Raw genomic sequence first — 8,907 nt, 5'->3', positions numbered from 1 at the left:
CCACATTTTATGCCTTCAGCCAGAACATGAATACTCTCAGAGAACGCAAGCACCATGTGGATACCACTGAAGAAAAATCTCTAAGGCTTTCTGCATGGGGCCCATTTACCAACACTGGACTATGCAGCTAGAAGGTTACTCAAAGAAAGATAAACAATCTCCTGTACCTGCAGTGTATGTTTTCATTATTTTCCATACATTTCAAGCTGTTAACTGGAATTGCACTGACATTTTTGAAAAAGCCAAATCTATCCATCAGCTTTGTAAACTATTGTTGGGTTAGGTAGGATATAAGCAGCTGTAAAGAAACTTCACATGAAGCCTTGGTTAAAGAATAAAAGTATGAGACTTCTAGCTTATTTACAGGTTCCTTTGAAAGACAAATAGAATAAAAGCAAGGTAGCTTTTTTTTTAAAACTGTGCTAGCCTCAACAAGCCACCTACTTCTTTTTTTACCTCAAAAGTAGTCCTGTCTTTAAGGTATGGGGTTTTAGCAGCACCTATAGAGTGTAAAGTACTTCACTGAAAAACTCAGAAGCCCCACATGGGATCTAATAGTGATGTCTCACCTATTTGGTTTGGCAGGACATCCTCAGACAAAGGCAGGATGAATAGAGTGCAGGATACTAGAGTGCATCACACAAGCCATGATCTGCTCTTAAGGTTTTCTAATGCAGACAACCCTTAAGTCCAAATGCAACTGGTAGCTCTGGAGTAGAGATGATGTAGTAGGGCAAAAGACAATCAGCATGGCAAACCAAGTTGGACATTATATCAGCTAGTTTTGGCAAGATCCCATCAGGAGTTTAGACACTGGGACAAGAGTTTAACCACAAATAGGCAGATAACACTGGATACAATCTTGCTGACCTATGTTACCAGGAAACACCATGCCATCTAACTCATATGTACTTAGTCCCATTCTTATATTTTCTAACAGAGTTTCATTTCAATGTATTGAGGGCTATATGGTCTCTTGCCCCTCATATATGTTAATGTCTTGAGAAATCCTTCATTCACAAGGGCTTATCTATATGATAAAGCCAATTGTATCGATGTAAAAAGATCCACAACTCCTCATGGCGATGTACCTAGCTAACTGTTTTAGAGATTTTTATTCCTGCTGGAATCGGGAGGAATTTCATGTCAAAGTAAATTCCTGGAAATGTTGGCATTATGCATTTTTCCATATCAACTCAATTAATACTGGTAAACCTACTGCAATTGTGGAACAGGCCTTGGAATAATGTGAACAATTACTTTCCTGTATGAATTCTTGAGTCCTGTGCAGGAGGGTGAGGGGAAAGAGGAAAGGGTAAATAATGGGAATATGGATTTCATTATCATCTGTGTCAGTACAACTAAGGAACCGTATGCATTCAAAGACAATAACCTCCGAAGGTTTGGCAAGCCTTTTAGCACATGGTAACAGTCCTTTCTAAGGGTACTTGGGGTAAACTCAGTGTAGATCTCCAAGAAAGCACTCTCAGTTCTTCTGAACTTCGGCAGACGCTGATGGTCATTTCAGGTTTGCACTTTGCAGTTTAAATCTCCCCCACCAGCAACCACTTGTTTCTCAAGCCCAGTAACAGCATTCAACAGAATGCAACACATCCAAATACCTCCTGGAGCAGCTCCTTGACTTCAGTTTCAACATTTTCCTCAGTTTTTTTTGTTTGCTTCTAGGTCCAACAGAAGACAAGGAAGAGGAAGTTGTAGCTCTAGCAAGTTGTGGCTGTTGCAGAAAGTTTCGGCCCAAACCATTTACTTACAGTAGCACAATCAGTTGATTTCTTTGGCAGTGACATAAATTGTATCCATACAGGCTGTACAACTGCATGACTATCAGCACCACTATACAGAACAGTTCTAACCTCAGTGATCTGTTAAGAGTTTGAAAATTGTGCTGGCTACCTGAAGAGAGGCAGATCATGGGATGGCAAGAAGAATGATAAGATTTTTAGTCTGACCTCCCAAATATGGAATGAGTGACCTTCAGCTAGTTGCACTTATTGCATTTTACCATTAATCACAGGGCTGACCTCACAATGCACAGGACCTAGGAGCACTGGTTATCCAAACAATGCTGAGTGGGTACTCCAGAAGGACTCTTTTCCATGGGGAAGTAAAATGACTCATAAGAAAGTAAAAGAAAACTGCCTGGACAGTAGTATTTTATGCTTTTTAAAACATGAATCAGTTGCATCAAAGAGCTTCACTTCACTGCTAATCCCCTCATGTGGACAGGTGTTGGTGATTGATGGTTGTGCAAGCATGAGATTCCCCAGCTGCAAGATTTCTTTTTGGATTATGATTAGACTGGATTACTTCCTTAAGAATATGGCAGCAACACACTGGAGGATTACTTTTATGAAGTCAGTTCTATTTTTACGTATTTTTTTTATTGTATATTTATCCAAACCGATAAAGAGCAAGATGACGAAAAACTGATTTCCGTTTTTGTCTGAAGTGATTCAACTATGTAACCCACTGATATATGAAGGGTTACTGCCATAGAAGGCACAGTTGAGAGGACACAGTACATTAGCACTTGTTACATGAGGGTCATACAGTATTGAGAACCCCTGCATCCTGCCACATCCTAGTCACAGCTACTTTACGCAACATAACTGCTATTTTAAAAGAGCATATGTAAATCTAGCTTCCTGTGCAGAGGAAACCACCACCAACATACCGCTATGCCTCTTCAAGCATAATAAACAAATGATGACATTAAGCACTGAATTTCTAGGATTTGTTTGTTTTCTTCATTTTGTAAACATAGTATTTAGCCTTCATATGATTGTATCATTTGCTGGATGCATAGCTTGCAACAATCCTGCCAGTGATAGTCAGTAGACCAACTAAGGTGACTGCTTCACACTTCCATGCCACCCTGCGTGGGATGTGTACAAACTCCCCACCACATATATTTAGAACAGAGGTGAACAGATGCAGTTATATTTTAGAGTTTGTTCTGAGCATATAATGCCAGTCAACCAAAATGCTACAACATTTTATATAATTTTGTGGTATATAACAACACTATATAATAGATATCAGTATACAAGTATATAATATCTAATATTAGTATATAATATAATATTAGTGTTCTAAAGTGGCTTAAATAATAGGATAATCACTAGTCTTCTTTTACAGGGACAGATCACATCTGAAGAGAAATTATATAGAGTGACAGACCTCCAGTCTACACTGTGATCAAACAGTGGGTCAGGGTTTTCCTGCCAAACACTTAGTGGTATGCAGCTCGACTGAACATCACAGCTCACTTCCAGTTTAAATGAAGAAGTCTAGTCTGGCAGCCCACAACATGGCACACTCAAAACTAGGCCAAAGGTTTGACAGGCTGGAAAAAAAAAACACATTACTTTTAAGAACTGTTTGTTTTTAATCACTGATTTTGCCATTCCTTGCCCAGGAAAGACAGTCCCAGGGGCCCTGTGCTAGAGCTCTGAAAAGTTTGAAGGTGTACAGGAGCCTTGACATATGAAACCCATCTATTGTCACCCAAAAAATAAAATCTAGCTGGTCTGTGGATACCAATTCCAGAACACAGCAAACACAGTATTAGCTGACTTTAAAAAGGGCCAAAACTTAGAACAGTGTTACTCAACCTTTAGGTCCCGCAGGTCAGATGAGTGGCGCAGGGCTGATCTGAAAGTTGGATCGGACCCTGCAGGACCTGTGCCACCGTGGCCAGCCCCCCTGGGTGCAGGGATTGGGCCCTATGCCACTTCTGCTTAGCCCCACACTGCCAGATTAGGCCCTGTACCACCTCTGCTCAGCCCATCTGCCAAGATCAGTCCCACACCACCTCTGCCCTGCCCTGCATACCCATACTGGGTCCCCTGTCTATTCTAGCACGCAGGACCAGGCTATCCAGCCTGTAAGGCTCCCCACAGGTCCAGAAATGTGGCAGCATGGGAACAGCAATTAACAGTGCCACTGCTCTCCTGCTCCCCTGGGCCAGGTGGCATAGCTTTAAGGGCTGGACATGGCCTGGGGCCCAGACTTAGAACATGGTGAAGAATTTGAACCTCTCTATTAACTACAGAGAAACATGCATGTGTCCTTGTTCAGACTGTCACCAGAACAAAATCAGTTAGCTGCTTCAACACAGCTATTTAGTCTTCAACAGCAGCAGTAAGGGTATTGTTGTCAACCCAAAGCTCTTTTGCTGTAGTTAGGATTAAAGGTTTGCTGCATGGCCATCAGAAAAAAAAATCAGCTGTAATTTTATTGTGTGGTGGGTTGTTTTTTAAGTATAGTCTAAATAACTTGTGACTGATGCTTCCTCATCCACCTCCCCAAAGAGGCTTTTTGTGTTATTTAAAATAACAAAGTTCTGACAGCTATCAAAGGGAAACAGCTGCTAATTTTTCTGGCATAACCTAGAACTTAAGTTCTTGAACTCAGTAATGAAAGTAAAGCATAGACAGAATGGCACCTACAAACATACAGTACATGCCTCTGAGTATTTACTATTACCTATTACTTATAGACATGATAGTAGCACAAGCAAAGCTTCAACTGCTGTCTACCCAGGACTACCAGACAGGTCAACATCCCTATGTATCTTCAAAATCCCTTTCTCTAATGGTGTAGTCTAGGGGTTTGGGGTGTTCTGGAGCAGAGGACTGCTTTAACAGAGCTTAGCTCTGACTGCAGGATGCTGACAACTAGGGGTACCCTGATAAAGATTTTCTTGGCTGGTACTGATAGCTGATTATTAACCAGCCATATCGGCAGATACCGATCTGATAATGCAGCCAGGCAGTGTGGCAAGCAGCTCCCTGCAGGTAAGTCTGTGGAGGAGAAGAGGCATAGGGAAGGGCAGACTGAGACCTCCATAGTGAGGGAGGGAGGGAGTGGGGCAGAGGCTAGGGCTGGGGGAACTACCCAACCAGGGCTGTGAATAGGAGCTGGGGCCAGGGTGGGGAGCAGGACAGAGCCATGGGTGGCTCATCTAGGGATCAGTGTCTCAGCACTTAAAAATGGCAGCAGGGGCCCTTGGACCAAAGCTTGTTGAATGAGTTGTAGTTCAAGTGCTGCCACCATCATTTTTAAGTGCAAGGATGCTTTTAACTGGGGAGGAACCAAGCAGGGCGACGGCGGATACAGGCTGCTTGCTGAGGGCTTGGGGCTGTCTATCCTGCTGCCTTTGCCCTGGGGGCTCCACGCTGGCTGTGCACCCAGCAACAGGAGGCACAAGTTGCCGCACCCACTGCTGCCAGGTAGGCAGGGGGTATACAGCCAGCGTGGGGCTTCTAAGGAAAGGTAGCAAAGTGGAGAGCCCCAGGCCCAACTGCATCTGCCCTGCACACAAATGGGGGGGGCACATGCCCCCCCATGCTTCCTCCAGGGGGTACATCCAATGTCAGAGTGGCCACACCCTCAGCTCATGCCCCCTGTGCCCCCTGGATGAGCTGCATGCAGCTCCATCCCACTCTCCGCCCTGGCCTTGGATCCCACTTACTGACCTAGCTGGGCAGCACCCCCAGCCCCTGCCCCACTCCCTCCATCACCTCCATCAGCTCTTCATGCTGCCCAGCTACATTCTTGGCCACATGCATGTGTGCGGCTGCATGTATGCACATGGTATCCAGGGGCCCAGGCCAGAAGGCATATTATATTTATCAGTGAACATTATTGGCTACACTGGCCAAAAAAAGCCAATAAATATTAACTTTCCTTGTATTGGTGCTAATCTGATATGCAGCTGATATATTGGTGCACTTCAACTGACAACCCAACCTGTGCTGCTGCAGCTGCAGTCACTGCTCCCTCCTCCCTGTTCTCTCCCATCTGCCCAAAATGCCATGACTGCTACTTCTCCCTGCCACACAGCTGCTATGCAGGTGAAGCCTCCAACCACTAAAATGCTACCCAAGCTCCACGGGCAGAATAAAATGGATTAGCAAAGACAATCCAGCTTGCAGACTGTCAGCCCCTGGCTATAGTTGCTTTACGGCAAAGTCACTAACATTTTGCTAGAAAGAACAACATGATTTATTTGAATCACTTTCATCAATTGATTTAGGGTTCAAGGCCCTAAATAATATTTACATATAAATAAAAAAAAATCGAAGTATTTGACTTAGCAACCTTAATAATACTCTGTTAAAGTAGGGTTTTTAGTATATGATATCATTTAGGGCTCTAAAAAATGCACATTGACTTGCTCTCAGCAAATAAATCCACAAACAGTTTACTTTTGGGTGATTAATGTTTCCCCTTACTACATGGACAGATAACTTGGATGTTTGATTTGGGTTTTGTTTTTTTTATCCAAACGGATGAATACTTTTGGAAGGAAATGTAAATCTGACTGTAACCTAAGAGTTCAGGAACAAAACCATGCAGGGAGTATCAGAAGATCAAACAAAGCTCTTCAGAATGTTTTGTAATTAGTAACACATTTGGGCAACTCTGCTTGTTTGACTATGCCAGGAGAGAGAGAAGTCACACCAGAAGCATAGAGGTTACGGGACTCTTTTTTTTGATGACAGTCAGTAACAGGCAGAAACCAAATTTCCTGACTACCTAATCCTATTTTAACCTATTTACTACCTGTTATAACCAAGAAACCATTACTCTGCTCTCTCTAGTTAGATGCTTGACTGCCATTTCTTACTGGGTTTTTCTTTTTGGTTTTCCCACTTAACCTAAACAACATCTTAAGAACTCTGCACAGAAGGAAACATGAGCCTAACCAAGGAATCCAAAGGGTGTTCTACAGTCCTCTCATTTCAGCTTGTTTGCTGCTGCTATTAGCCATTTTTTTCATAAGCAATCTCACCATAGTACAAAAAACAGATAAGGAATTTTTGTCATCTTTTTATTATTATGTAAATAATTGTGTACACTCACACAATTTCTGTAACACACACAGCTAACTGTACAGATTATCTTGTTAGATTCAGCATTGTCTACTCCCTTTGAAAACTAGCTTCTTTGCCCTGGAAACTCCATGTGTACAAAAAGAGCCTGTTATGAATAATCACTAGTTTCTGATGTAAGAGAACTGCAATTTCTGAGTCTGCTACTGGGAAAAGCTGTCTTTATGAACCATGAATGAATGTACCCAAGACTAATATAAAAACAGAAAACAATCTAGTCCACTGGATTGCCAATATAGAAAGGGGAAAATGTTAGTTTCATTTTAAATATATTATTACTGATGTGCTTTATACTATAGCCGTAAGAATGGAGACAAGGCGTCTGGTTTGAAGAGCTTAAGATGTCAAGTGTTTAATTATAATAATCTACACTGTTTAATTCTGAATCACTGAAGTTTACTTCTTTGGGCCTGAATTAAAAATTAATATCAATTGCTGGGGTTATTTGACCCCAGCAGTTTCCTGCCCACAGCAGGGGGGCTGGACCTGATGCTCTCACAAGGTCCCTTCCAGCCCTAAACTTCTGTGAATTTTTATGATTATTATCAACTCTTAAAACAGGATGGAAACATCATAGCATGATTTCTTTCCTTTTAGTACCCACTCTTTCAGCACATGCTAGGAACAAAAGGCATCTTCAACTCCCCCAAAAATCAGTGGGAGGGGAAGGCATTCAGTATCTAACAAGACTGCAGCCAATGCTATTCTCCATTACGATGACTACCTCCAAAATCAGATATAAAAAATACGATTGAAATTGTATTTAAAGATGCATTTGGCTTTTTTTTCGCCATTTAACAAGGTGACTTAGAGGAACAGTGAATGGTAATACCATTCAGTCCTGTTTTAGGACCTTTCTTTTCAGTTGTTTGGGTAAACAAGAGTTGGGGGTGATATTCTACATAATGGGTATCTACTGCAGATTGAGTTTTGGGGGGATTTTTTAGAAAAAAAAAATCAGCCAAAATAGTTTCGTTATTTCCAAAAAAAACACAAGGCTAGCAAAAAGAGAAAATAAGCTATACTAAAATATTTTAGCAACCTTTTTTGGCAAACCCTAGCACCCTCATTCCTCGTAGCATGGAATTAAAATCAGGAAGGGAGATACTTTTTATGTTCGGGACGTCTCTTTCACCGTTTCCATAAAAAAACCTACCCAAATTTTACATTATGGTGATATATGTTCATCATCCGTCTTTCATACAACCCTTTGAAAAACCACTCGGCTATAGGCCATGACAGGAACAAGCTGGGCACCTGAAGCCTCTCTCTTCCATGTTCTCAAGTCTCCACTCCATCAGACCCAGGCAGCCTGGATGAAGAGGATGCCCACAGGGACCAGGACCAACTGGAGATAAATTTGGACAAGGAGCCCATGCTTATCCCCATCTTAGGGTGAAGCAGTGCAACTAGGACAGTGTTTATGCTGGGGATTGCACCAGATAACCCTTGAGGTCCCTTTCAACCCTATGATTTGTCATACTGAATGTAATAGTTTGAATTCTTGTAATAACTGCCCCTTAGCCAGTTTAGACAAAAGGCAAGGTTCATCTTTTTATCTAGGCCATTGCTTGTTTTGCCTAGCCTTGCAGTGAACGTGCTGAAAGTCTTGGTTCTTGGATTTTATCTTTAGAGGCCTTTACCAAAATTAACCTAAAAGCGACCCTTAAGCAAACATTCCGAGAGATCGAAACCTAGGGGCTTTTGAAAGGGGGTTGGGAAGAGAGGTCACCGCAGTGGTGTGGAAAATTTCCCAAAGAAGACAAACTGATTACCCAGGAAAGGAATCTGTTGAGTAAAGATCCGAGTCCAAATTTGGGAGTAATGACAGGTTTGGGTAGGAGGGGTCCAAGATGGCAACTCACCCAATAAAAACTGTAACTCACCCAATAAAAACTGTAACCTATAGCCCCAATTTGGAGGTAACCTCACTTGCAGAACACCGAAAGAAGAATCGCAAGTGTAGGCTGGATCAGACTGATCACCT

General features: G+C 42.2%; 1 protein-coding gene across 4 annotated transcripts in view; it reads right to left on the bottom strand.

The window, feature by feature from the left end:
- Positions 1–8,907, bottom strand: part of CMTM7 (CKLF like MARVEL transmembrane domain containing 7) — a 60,056-nt gene that overhangs the window by 44,372 nt on the left and 6,777 nt on the right. The window contains exon 1 of one of the 4 annotated variants that reach the window (XM_019508800.1): positions 8,178–8,393. The exons of 2 other annotated variants lie outside the window; for them this stretch is intronic. The gene's annotated coding sequence lies outside the window, so the exon portion shown is untranslated. Of the gene's footprint in view, positions 1–3,201; positions 3,747–8,177; positions 8,394–8,907 lie in introns of those variants that run through there. One more of the 4 variants, XM_019508799.1, reaches the window with a different exon arrangement.

Source organism: Gavialis gangeticus, unplaced genomic scaffold (assembly GCF_001723915.1).
Source record: "Gavialis gangeticus isolate Ggan-Ray unplaced genomic scaffold, GavGan_comp1, whole genome shotgun sequence".
NCBI classification, from domain to species: Eukaryota; Metazoa; Chordata; order Crocodylia; family Gavialidae; genus Gavialis; species Gavialis gangeticus.
The sequence above is the reverse complement of the archived record's forward strand: the minus strand, read 5'-3'. Positions and strand labels throughout refer to the sequence as shown.